This window comes from Onychostruthus taczanowskii, unplaced genomic scaffold, assembly GCF_017590055.1.
Source record: "Onychostruthus taczanowskii isolate IOZ18803 unplaced genomic scaffold, ASM1759005v1 scaffold8, whole genome shotgun sequence".
Lineage (NCBI taxonomy): Eukaryota > Metazoa > Chordata > Aves > Passeriformes > Passeridae > Onychostruthus > Onychostruthus taczanowskii.
Window position 1 is genome coordinate 3,441,808 of NW_024505892.1, and position 13,945 is coordinate 3,455,752.

The following is a 13,945-nucleotide window of genomic DNA, read 5'->3' on the forward strand; positions in this document are numbered from 1 at the left end:
ATACACGCTGAAGTTTTATAAAGGGAAAATATCAACCATAAGAAAGCTTTAAATATACTTTAATGTAAGATTATGGTATCAATAAACAAAGCAGTGTATAAATTTTACAAAGCCCAATGTATACAGCTTTTGCTCTACCACTTCATCTCCTTCAATTTTATTTCTCTCTTTTCACCTCATTGATATCTGTTTTTCACAGGGTGGATTTTGAAAATAAATTAAGTTGTAGACTTTGATCACTAGTTATCAGTGATGGAGAGATGGGGATGACTGAGCTGGATCAGAAGCCGATTTTATTGAGAATACAGAGGGTTTATATAGGGCTTACTTGTATGACACATATATAGGATTCTATTTTTGGTAAAAATTTCATTGGTTACACATTTTTCATGGTATCAGTTACTTGCTAATCATTATAAAGTTTTACAACATGGGTCTTGTTCACTTCCACACCAGAGAGCATTTGTCTCCCATGATTTTTGTTTGATTAGGCTTAAGATGTCAGGCTCTTTTATGAGTTCCACTGTACTCTCTGTCATTACTCTCCACAACTAATTTCACACATGCCTAAGTCATATGACTGACTTGCTATAAGAGCAAGTTTTAAAAAGTCTTAGTTTACATTCTGGAATGAGAAAAACTAGCAAAGGCATGAATAAAAAAAAATTTTTAGTCTACCACATTGTTTTTCAAGGCATTGATTCCTGATTTTGACCAAGAAGGGAAACTGGGAAGGACTGAATGGTATTCAAACATTTTGAGTAAGATCAACTCCCAAATATGCAAATATATCCCTTCTGTAGAAAAAATATAGTCAATCTGTGTGTTGCCTCAAGTTCTGTCCTCTGTGCAAATGAAATTCAGCAAGGCTGCTTTTTCAGGATGTGTGCTGATATGTGCCTGTGCATTAGATGTCAGCGATTAAACCCTCAAAGGTGTGTGTGTGCACATATTTGTATTGAAAACAAAGTGTGGCAACTGCTGGTGGCAAGTCTTTCACGTGTATCTACCTCTGCCTCAGGTAATAACAGCAGCAGAAATGGAAAAAAAATCACTGAGGAATGGGGTGAAGCATTTTAATTTCAGAGTGCATAATATGCAGCCATGAGTCCTTATCAAGGAAATACTGAAGGGATTAAATACCTTTCGAATTTGTGAAAATCAGACCATAATAGTAAAATTTTAATAATTAGTATTTCTCATCTAATGCACATCACAGTAGAGGATTTCTGTAAACTTTCAAGCTCCCAGCTTCCTAAAGCAAAAACTTGAGGTTGTGTCTAAGTAGATTTATAATTGGGTATTATTGAAATGATGCACTGATTATAGTATACAGTTTACAGACTGAAAAAACAGTAGGAGCTTTCAAATTTTTTTGTAATTTTTAAAATTACAGGGAAAGTAAATAGGATTTGTGTCTACTGGGACAGAAGAAGGTAGGAGTTTATGATATACTCCCGCCTAAAACAAGGGCTGAACTATTCATAAACCACTTGCCACCAAAATATATTTTTCTTTCATTCTTGGTGAGAAAATACCAATTTGCTATAGAATTTATAGCATCTTTTATATCTGCCAAATAAAGCACATTCTTAGTTTTACCAGTATTTAACAAAAAAAAAAATGTGTCTAGTAAAATCAAGGCAGAAAGATGAAGAAGCTAATTTTGAGGAAACATTTATTTCTTTCCTCATCTGTCAGTCTAATTTAGTATCAATAAATACTGTACAGGAGAGTTAAGCATATTTTAAATTTCTCTCTTCCAAACCGCTCATGCTTTTTGTAAATTGTCTAATGGCCACCACGGTATTATTTTGATTTTTCAGAACTACTGTCATTGCTATTACCCTACTTTCACAATAGGTCTTGTAAGAGAGGGGAAGGCATTCTGATCTTGAAGACAAGCTGTTCCTGATTCTTCCTTTATCATGAGCTTTTAAACCCATAACTATCAAGAAAACATTTATTAAAAGATAATTAAATTTCCTCAGATTACCACAATACTGAGATTTTCGCTTAGGCATTGACTAATTTATTGTAATGAAAAGTCCAGAATTTTTCCTCATGTACTTACAGGATGCAAGGATCTTATTTTTTGAGTGACCCGAAACACTAATTCATGACAATACCTGAGGCAGATATGTGAGACAGTTTAGACGAATTGCACTTGGACAGTTCTTGTATTTTTGCCCGATTGATTATTACATAAGCAGAAGGTTCAGAGACCTAACTTCTTGACATCTCAAGTTATGAAAGATGAATTCTGGCATCTGCTGGCGTTACCAGGGGTGACATTTGTACCATTCCTTTTAACTACCCCATATAAAATCACTTCACAGAAGACCTCCTTTTCTCTCATATTTTATTAGTTGGGTTGACAGTGTGTGAATATTCATTTCTACTACAATCAAGGAACTCTGCAGTGCTGAAAGCAGTAATTAATATCTATGACTCCAAATACAATGCCTGAAAATCAACAACTATTATTTTATTCAGAGTCTTATAATTCAGCTATTTTCTGATTTTTCATCACTTAATAGAGGATTTTTAGAAAATATTTAGATCACTCCCTTCTAGCATAGTGCATTACTCATGCTGGCCCTGGAAAATTTGGCAGCACCTCTTTGATGCTCAGTCACATATGCTGTTCACCATTCTTACAGGTGGTTTCACACGTCTCAGGTCAGGTCTGCTCTCTGCTTACTCACTGCTCAGTGAACATGAGCTTAACTGTCCACAAGAACATTTTCTTAAACTGCCAATGTATTCAGTGGAAGGGCTGTCACTCTGATCTTCTTTCCTGAAGTATCAACCTTTTATAGCTGCCCTGGCTTGGAGACAGTAATTTCCTAGATGTGATCTTGCAATCCTACCAACTAAATTTTCTTTCACAGTAAAGCCTAGCAGTTTCTTTGCTGGTTTCTTTCTTATTATTTCCTTAAATTCTTGTGGGGTCCATGAAATAGTATGTTGTATCTCTACTTCTGGCCTCAGATTGGAATTCTGCTTTTGTCCACTAATATGGCATTGGTTCAAAACACTGAAAGTGCTGAGGTCCATTCTTGTTCTCTTTTTTTGACTGTGGCTCAAGATTTAATTTACATTGACAAACAGGAAGATCAAGTACTGTATGTGCCTAATCACCATTTCAGAGAATCCAAGAACAGAGTATATTTTGGATCCATTGAACCACCTTTCACCATACTCAAACTATGTTCTATGAACAATGCTGCTATCATCAATGACAACAGAAGAGAACAATAAAATTATCTTAATTAAACCAAAGGTCACTCAGGGTTTGTGGCCCAAAATATAATTACATTTAACCTTTTCCATATTATTTTTTATGTCCATATACATAATAAAGGTTCTTGCTTTTATACCTTTTTCTGCCTATCCTTGTAAAATCCACTAATACATAGTGACTTTTTTGAATACCGTAAACCTTTTTCTGCTTGTCTTTCGTCTGTTGTGAAAACAAAATGAACCTATTTTCAGTATGTTCTGATTTCACCAAAATCAGAGAATAATTCAGTTAGTTTTGATGCTCTCAGAAATATTTCTTGTGTTTTTTTCCTAAGCATCTGTTTTGTGGCAAACTCAGGTGAAAGTGCACTGGCTTGTTTTTTGAGAGAAATTTCTAGTGGAGTGCTGTTTTTTACTCGTGTTATCCTGCTGTGAGGGAACAGGTAACTTGTTCAGGCAGGCAAATCATTGAGATCTGTCCTGAAATCTTTAGCAATGAAGAATATGCTGAAGAGTGTGAAGAGAAGTAATTTAAAAGTGTTAGTTTACAGAAAGCTGCTGTTTAATTTGTGGAGTCTTTGAAGGCAGTGAGAATGAATGGCCTCATGACACCTGATATGGTAGGGCAGGCTGACTACAAGGAGCAAAAAAGATGAGTGAGAAGCATGTACTACAGCCCCCTGCCAAAATGTTTAGGGAGAATAGCAAGTAGGTGTTATGTGGAATTTGCAGCAATGGGGCAGTAATGAATTTACAAGACAAGGAAGGAAAATAAATTAATTGTGGATGACACCTAAAAACTGACACTCAAAAAACTTTTTTTTTTTACTGGTTTTGAAGTTGATGTTAGAAAAAAAATTGCAAATATGTCTAGTTCTTCAGGTACATACTTAGCTGTACTATATTCTTGAAGAAAATCAGCATTCTGACTGCTGCTACAAAGCAGATAAGTACTTATCTGTATTTCTTTATCTGGAGTGCCAAGCAGCGAAGGGTGCTGTGCACTGGACTGAAGGTCTGTCATTTCCTTGCAGTACCTTGGAGAGAGGAATTCCATTTGGGGAATGCAAGACTGACTGTCTTTTTAAAATACACAGGGAAATTAGTAGAACACAAAGATGTATGAAGACAACAGGACACCCATATTTAGCATACTTTTCCAGATTCTGTATAAAAAGCTATTTAACTGGTTTCTAAATTCAACATTCTATCCCTGTCTTGGAACTTTCACATCTTTTTGATGTTCCTGTACAAACTCACATAAAACTTTAATAATTAAATATTACATTTAATGCTGGAATGTTTAGGAATGCAAAAACACCTTGCTCTTCTGAGATATGGTATCTTTTACATCAGGACACCACTGTGTACATGTGGGAGTAGCATTTCAAAGATGGTATTTCAAGACCCTGTGGGCAAGCTGCAGCTGTGCTAAAAGCCATTCTGGCCAGTTTGATACATATGGCTTCACTCCCTGCTGGCAGGAACTCTAACCTCTAGTGTCCTTCCTTCCTTCCTTCCTTCCTTCCTTCCTTCCTTCCTTCCTTCCTCCATTCTGCATCCCATCCCTGCCTTGCCCCAGTCTGCCTGCAGCTGCACCTCGTGCTCCTTGCCTCCATCTCCCATAAATGGGTGGCACTTACTGACAAATCCTTTTAGGAAGAGGAGCTGAATACTTTCCTAATCTGTTGTAATCTGCCTTTGTTGCAGAGCCACAGTCAGGTCTGAACTCAGCACCACCACAGACAAACAGATTTCCTTCCTCACATAATGACAGGGGAGTTACTGCTCCCAAATTGACAGATATCATTTAGGCTGCCAAGGGTAGCCAGAGGGACCATTGAGGACTTCATGCAGCTCTACACCACATGCTATTCTTGCAAACATGGAAAGATAAAACATCTCCTGGTGTCAGATGTGCTTCCCTGTCTCTATTCATAGATTAAACTAAGTTCTCTGATTCTGATGTAGAGCTCTAGGGACAAAAGAACAAGACCTCTTCAAAGCCACACAGCATCATTGGTGACATTCACCTGGGGGAGCAGGACCCAAGGAGAAAGGAACCACTGTTTTCTAGGTGTCACTATGATTCCACTTTTCCCAATGGTCAATACAATGTAAGTGCCACCTCCTTCCAGATGTTCTCCCATAACAACAAGCAGCATTTCAATCCCTTCACAAATATATTTTAGAAATCCCTTTTTAATCTGTATTATATAATTCCTCTTTCAGAGAGAGTAACAACAGACATCTTTTAAGACAATCTCCTGGTTCCACCTCATGCTGACAGTAAAATCTGAAATAAACAAACCTCAAATTGAATTAATGCTCCTTTCCCCCCTGCTCTTTCTGCAGTGCTTTTTTTCTCAGTGTTCTTCATTCTTTGGAGTACCCAGACTGTCACATTCAGAGTGGCTGAGGCCAAGAGTACTTTCTTTTCAGCTCATACTCTACAGAGATGAGTTTTTGGATTTGTGAGCATAAGGGAAGATGAACTACATAATTTTCTCTGAGCTTTCACCATCTTCTAAGAAACTATGAGCATGTAGGATTGCTTACAAAATGGTTACTTCCTGAAAATTTTCCCAGGCAATAGAACATAATGAAGTAATTTGCATATACTGAGCCACTCATCAACAAGGTGAAAGAAAAGTCCATGATATTCATGAATACTTTGGTAAGCTGGATTTTTTCAACAAGCATTCATTAAATTAAAGTGATTGCATTTGACACTTGAATACCAAATTTAATTTTGCTTTTGGATTAGGGTTGTTCATTTCACTTACATCTCCTTAAAATTAACTACTCTTAAAAATCAAGAAAACCAGAGTGTGTGTAAAGTTGAGAATTTAGGTCACTGAAGTTCTCTGATATGGTATCTAGATTTTTGAGTCAGTCAAGAAGAATTTGAACAATTTGTACTATCTCTGTATAACAAGAAGACATCATCTACGTTCAGCTCATGCATAATGAGGGGTTTCACCTATTCTTCTGCTGCTATGATCAAACAATGTATAAAAATTAAATTATTACTGTTTGAGGCTTAATGAGGAATGCTTCCAATGTACTGAGGCTTGCAATAGTGGCTTTATACTTCTCAGAAGCACATGCAATAATGCACTGAGAATCCAAGATAAAGAAAGGTAAAAGCCAAGAAGCTTAAAAAATGATATGAAAATTAGGGTATTCATAAATACATTGATTTAATCTATATTTAGACTTGTTGAGTATTAGCTCCATTTAACTGGAGACTGCATTTCAAACAGAAAAATTTTCCTAAGACAAGGGGACTGCTCCATCCAAACTCTGCATATTCTTCTTGCATGAAATCCTGTTGCAGGTAAGTAGATCAATAATGAGTTAGTTTTCATTCCCTGTTTCATTTCAAATCTTATTTAAAAAAAACAAACTATCACTGTTTGTTTGTTCTTTGTCTAATACATCTCATTAATTGCTACTACCATGCCTATGTGATGGAATATCTTATTCAGAACAATGATAAGTAAAGCTCTACATATAAAATCAACAGACAATATAATATATGCTTTTATGAGGAGAAAATAAACTTTCATAGAATCCTAAAACTATAGAATAGCTTGAGTTAGAAGGGACCTTAAAGATCATCTCATTCCAACCCTCCCCACCATGGGACACCTTTCACTAGACAGGTTGCTCATAGCCCCAACCAACTTGATATTAAATCCTCACAGGGATCAGGCACCCACAACTTCTCTGGGCAACCTGTTTCAGTGCCTCACCATCCTCACAGTGAAGAATTTCTTCCTCATATCTAATCTAAACCTACTCACAGTTTGAAGATCTTCCCCCTTGCCCTATCACTGTATGGCCTTGTAAAAAGACTTTTTCCATCTTTCCTGTAGGCTCCCTTCAAGTAGTGGAAGGCCACAACTGGGTCACACCAAGTCCTCTTCAGCCTGAGCAATCCCAATTCTCTCAGCCTTACCTCACAGGAGAGTTGCTCCATCCCTCTAATCATCCCCATGGCCCTCCTCTGGACTCCCTCCAGCAGGTCACTGTCCTTTCTAAGTCTGAACTTTCTCTCTTGCACTTCACTGAATGTTTGGTGACAGAATTTTTCTATTCTGCTGCATAGAGAAGAGCCAAGGTTTCATTTGTTGGGTGGTATTGTGGCAATACTTACCCTGGAAATTGTCTGTTGTTTGGTCAAAGCATATTTTTATTTGCATAGGTATCTTTGAATAAGAGTGTGTGAATAGAGTAAGGTATTAATAACCTAATAGAAGATTATTAATAACTGAACAGAATAAGGTGTTAATACTAGATTAGTGACAACTCCAAGTGATTAGGCAATTTTAATTAAGTGCCAGAAACTGAAAACTGTCTGCTTTTAACTGAGACCAGAAAAAATGACAGTGTTAAAAATGAAGAATTTACTGGGTCAAGCAATACTTTTAAATTTTATCTAGCTTTTTTTTTTTTTTCTTATAACTGCAGAAAAAAAAAAAAAACGGGTCTTAAGGTCTTAGACATTCAATTTGATCCATTTTCGCAATTTATCTACAAGCTTTTTCTGTCATTAATGGAGATGTGTTAATCTTGTAAAATTGGGTTGGCTTGCTTTGTTTTTCTGTGTACTTCTGACCTACCTCTGGGCACAGAAGATATTTGTGATAGATTTGTTTAACTTTTTGATCTGTTAAAATTGTAATGCTCCTGGAGTTTATAAACAATGCAATAACAGTTTATATCCTCAAGAAAATACCACATCTATTGTAGTTTCTTTCAAGGGTAATGACACTTTCTATTATCTCTGTCAAAAGTGCTACTGTGAATTATCTGAATGAATGTAGCCCGTTTCTTTCCTGTTCATAAGCAGATCCGGATTTTTATAGAAACAATCATTACTTGCAAGCATTTGCCAAACAGCAAACCCATTTTAGGTTAGGGATTATTTACTATTTTTTTCTGTCTGAATTCTCTCTGAAATGACTGGTCACCTCACCAGCACTACTTCTTTTCCACTCTTGCATGGAAATATCTTTTTAAAACCTGTGGATTATCAATAATGGGGAAAAAAAATCCATCCATGCCAAATCATCTATTGCATATGCAAGTATACTTGTTTCTGCATATGAAAAGAGGCTGGGTGAACAGTAATAGAAACAAAGCTCCTTTAATACAAACAACAACAATAAATCCTGGACAAAAAAGCTTTTCATATTCACATGAATTTTTGCAGAAACATCATCTTATTGGAATATCAATGGCTGGATGGACAAGGGGTTCAAGGCATACCCCCTTTTTACATTACTCCTTTGGCATGAGTTAACTTGTAGAATTACACTAAGCTGATCTTGCAAGCCTTTTTATTGAGCTTATCACATAAGCCACCTTAACCTCTTTATTCACTCTCCAAATATACGTTATAATTAAGAGTAAGTTTGTGACTTTTAACAGCTTTTGGAAAACCACAGATGTTTTGGATCTATGTTTTCTTCTGAATAGAGTCACAGCTGTGCAAGCAGGGATGTAGAGCTGAGTGTAGGAAGAAGGCTGACGTAGCAAGATTCCTGTCTGCCATAATGTTTGTGTTCATTCTGTGCATGTTGAAATTTCAGCGGTGAGAACAATATATTGCCCTGCTAAAAATCCAGCAAAATCTGAAATAAAATGTGCATTAATAACTGCTGGTTCTGAGCACTAGATGACAATGCCATATGTTCAACTCAGACAACAAACACACCCCCACCCCAGATTTTCATCTGCATTAAAAAAAGTAGGAAATAATGTTGAAAGGGATTATAATATATATTTCTTATGACCCAAAATGAATATTCTAGTAGATTCTCTACATGGAATTTTTTTTTCCTTTTTTTTGGTGTAGTTATATGTAAACACTCTTGGGATGGGAAGGATTAACAAAACTGCTTAGAAAAATTTTTGGCTTTTGAAATCTAATTTAAAGATCCATCCATTAAAGTCTCTTACAGTCCTCCTGATTCTTTGTCTCTGATGTATTTATCACTCCAACTGGAATATGCATCAGCCTGACTCAAGAGGAAAAATGAGGGAGCATTCTGACATGAGTATGTTTATGACTAAGTCTTGTAGAGCTTAACTGAAGGAGAACCAATGAGGTTCCAGAGAAATTAAGAAAATAAATCTTTTCTCAGAAATGAAAAATTCTTTACCTTTTTGGAACAGTTCAAGGAAGAATATTTTGGATGAATATTTGTCCAATTCTCTACTAATCTACTAAGATCCACAAGATCTTCAGATAAGGGAGAAAAGCAAAAAGGCACCTGAATGGAAACTCTAATGGGCACAGAAAAGGGAGGAAGGCAAAGTTGACTCAAGCTCACCAAAAGACAGCTTGCAATGTACCTTTATAAAAAAAACTTTTTGCTTATTTTAATTGCCTGAAAAAAATTTAAGTAGTGCATATTGCCTAAAAGGATTGGATTTGATGGAATATGAGATTTTTAAATGAAGAATTTAATGAAATCAGGAATAGATTAAACAATTTAGGAATAAAATGGTTGTTTGGACCACCATATCTATAGCAGAATAAATCAGTTTTAGTCTTTTTCTTACAGAAGTCTACAACCAAACTCTAAAGCAATTTCAGAGTAAACAAGTTTAATCTTTGGTATAGCTCCTTAAAAAGTATCTTTCTCCTAAAATCCAAAGTTATTCTGTCTTTATACATGTTCCTTCTGCTCTACTGATACCTGTGTGAATATTAAATCTCATATGGTGTTTGATCTCTAGGGGGATTATTTTACACAGATAAGAAAGGCTTGGGCTTTATGATATCAGTACTGTTCTTTACCCAGGCAGGTGTGAATACATGTAGAACAGGGAAAAGACTGTGATCTGCTATGAATATTTAAAAAAAACATTTATTTTGTCTGGAAGAGCCAACTAAAGAAAACAATTCTGTGCCATTACCCTGCCATATACACTTCTCATGTATTTGTCCCATTTTGAAAAAGCCATTTTAGAATTATACCTGGAAAGACAAAAAGAGACAGCTTGTGCAATATATTCTCTCTAAAATCCATCAGATGCCAAATCTTATCTATAATGGGCCAAGGTCTCCTTTGAAACAATCTGATTGCTTTAAAATCTCTTTGATGCAAATCACTTGCCCCTAATGGGTATGTAATGACATCGCTAATGAAAGCGTGACACATCTCGTCCATGCACAAATGCATTGCCTCAGCCTCCCTGCGACAACCACTGTGGCCAGAGTCACACCTGAAGGATGAAAACATCTTGAGCATTGCAGCTGACTTTCTTGTTGACAAAGAAGCTGAATGTATTAGAAGTTATGGTACAGTTCATGTTATTGTGAGGGAAATTTGTAACTAAATCCAGAGGTTTGCTGTTGCAATTTCTGTGGGGTTTTCTAAGCATTACCACAGGCCTCTCACGTCCTGGGCCAGTACAAGACAGAAAACATAGAGGTAAAGGTGACCTACAGGTACTTAAGTCTCCTTCAGAAGTATGTTGTAGGCCTACCCCTCCTGTGAAGCCAGGGAAAAGAATTTCAGTAGTAGGAAAAAGTAAACAGAAAAAAAGAAACCTTTAAAATTAAAAAAAAAAGGGAAAAAAAAAAAACCCCAAAACAAAAAAAGCCCCAAAAAACCAAAAACAAAAAAACCCAAAAAAAACCCCAAAAACAAAACCAAAAAAACCCCAAAAAACAACAACAACAACAACAACAACAACAACAAAAAACAAAAACAAAACAAAACAAAACAAAAAAAAAACAACAACAACAAAAAAAAAAACCAACACAGATTCATCTTGTGTATAGTTAATCACTTTAAGTTCCAGAACTTGCTTGAGAGATAGGAGTGTGGAATTTCCTGTGCTCAGCTATGCAAACTGTCCATCTACTCTGACAGATGGAGAAAACTGTGGATTCTGGGCCTTTATGAGTGGCAAGACTATCAGTGTATACTTCAGGAGAGATTTTCTCTTTCCTAGACCCCAGGCTGACAAAATTCCAAGTAATTGGAAGCACTAAATGCAGATGGGAACTCAACAGGATTAAATTTACATTTTAAATTCAGAAATCGAATTTTTCTATTCGACAGGTCAGACTTTTTAAGGCTTTTAAGATGAAGGTCCTCAGACCTGGAATATTCAAGAAAACACTATTGAGTTGAGTTTTGTGGTGAGAAGGCACATAACATGATCAGTAAAGCAATAAATAACAAATCAGGTATTTTTCTGTGGCTACACATGCAGGACCAAAGAAAAATGTTCCTTTTGTAAGATACCAATATAATGACAGTGTATTCATTGACTGTAGAAAACAGAGCACCATGAAATACTTTCTATAGAACTGAGGGTTGATTGCAAGAGTTATTATTGTTAAGATGCATTAATAGGTACATACAAATAATTTTGTACTTTTTTTGTTGGGTTTATTTTTTTTCTGCTGAGTAGAGGAGAAGAGATTACCTGTACCCAGAGGCTACAAAAGGCATTTTGTAAACAAGAAAGGCATAATGACATTTCAAACTACCCTTCTAGATTTGTGCATACCCTCCAGATTTAGAGGTTATTCTTAATTTGTGTGAGGACCCAGGTAAGGTCAGCCTAATTGATGCAGTCTGAAAAAAATATCTGAGGTTGTCTTAGCAGGCTCAGATTTTTCTACTTACAGCTCACACTGGGGAAATTTGGTCACTGAGCATGAGGCAGGAAACTTTATACTCTCTCTCCCTCTGTGCTCAATATCCATGCTCTTTAGTTTATGGTAGTGCTGTATACTGAAATTCCTGTCATAAGCTGCCAAACAACAATTTATTCTCTGCCCTTCCACAAGGGGATTGCTAAAAATAACCAGAATCACACAGCAGATAATAAGTCAAGGGTGCCAGGATGCTCTCAGTCTGTGCCACTTCTCCATGGAGGGTCCAGCAGTATTGCTGCTCCTACCACTTCATATGCAAGTCCTCTGCTTTTCATTTGCATCGCTGAGATGGCAAAGCCAGTCTTTCTTAGAATTTTGTCATTCTGCAAAATCTGTCCTTTTCTGAGAAGAAAAGCTCCTACACTCACTCCAGCAAGAGACTTGAATAATAACAAGGCACAATAGAGTCCTTCTCCACCTTGTTTTCCACTTGTAAAACTTAAAGCCTTTACACCAACTGTGTCAAGCGCCCTTGTAAAAGTTTAAAAGGGAAGAAATCATACTTTATAAGAAACAACTGTTTTTAACAGTCTAACTAGACATGACTAGACAATGGGGAGGGCTACTGTTATGCTTGCCTATTCTGTGGTACAAAGGGATTTTTTAATTAGTCAAGGGGCTGTGCCAGAAATCTGTGGAAGTGGTGGGAACTCAGCTTGGCTCATTTGAGATCAGCACTGTAATTATAAGGTTATGCTTCCAGGAAGATGAATACCAAAAATTACCTCTGGTGCTATTTCCTCTCCAGTCTTTTCTCCCAGCAATTTTGCCCATTTCTTCCCACCCAAAACTCTCTTATTACAAAGTTTATTGGTCTTTTATTGGGTCCACTCTGCAGTTCTGGAAAGTTTTTTTATTTTTGATACACAAGATTGCTTATTTTTAGATTACAGCATTACTTAGAGTTGACTGTCATTTTGTGTCACTGACTGAAGAGATTCGTAGCATACAGATTATGGAATACATCAGAGAAATATAATAATCTAGTAGAATATTTGCTATACAATACGGAAACAACTTTTCCTACTTTCTCCAAGAGACGGATGAAAGCTAAATAACTTGCCCTAATTCATATATAATTTGCAGCATACGCAACAACTAATTTACAGCTCCTGTGTTTCCAAACACCAGAAATGGTATTTAATTTATCTTCTTTGGAGGCCTCATTGGTCTGTTAAAGATTTGCACACTTGTGAGCATAATTGGATCTCTCCAGTAATAGATCCTTTGGCTTTATATGTAGAAATACTCTTTCCATCAGTGATATTGGCCATAGTGATGTTCAGATGTGTCAAATCTGGCAGAATCTTTGCTTTCCAGAATAACTCATTCCTTTAGTGGGACAGTCCTAAAAAATTTCTAGTAGCTCCAGTGTGTTGAGGAGCTACTGGTTGGTTGTGGGGATGTCAGAGGGGTGGTTTCTCTGAGAACCTATCAGAAGCTTCTTCCACATCCAGCAATGCCAAGTCCAGCTGGCTTCAGGATGGATGTGCCACTGGCCAAGGCTGAACACATCAGAAATGGTGGTGATGCCTCTGGAGTAACAGACCTAAGAAGGAAAAAAGTTACCGTGCAGTTGTAATTGTGGCCAGAGAAGAGCAGGGTGAGAACATGTGGGAGGAACAGCCCTTCAAGGCCAGTGCAGAAGGAGGGGTAGAAGGTGCTCCAAGTGCTCAAGCTTAGGTTTCCCTGCAGTCTGGGTTGCAGCCCATGGTGGGGCAGCTGTGCCCCTGCAGCCCATGGAGCTCCAGTGATGCAGAAATCCACCTGCAGCCCACAGAGATCCAGGCTGGAGCAGGTGGATGCCTGAGAGGAGGCTGTGACCACATGGGAGGCCTGTGGTGGAGCAGGCTCCCGGTAGGGACGTGCAGACCCATGGAGAGAGGTGCCCATGCTGGAGCAGGTTTTCTGGCAGGACTTGTGATCCCATGGGGGACCAACACTGGAGCAACCTGTCCTTGAAGGACCATGGAAAATGTTCCATGTTGGAGCACTGGGGGAGAACGA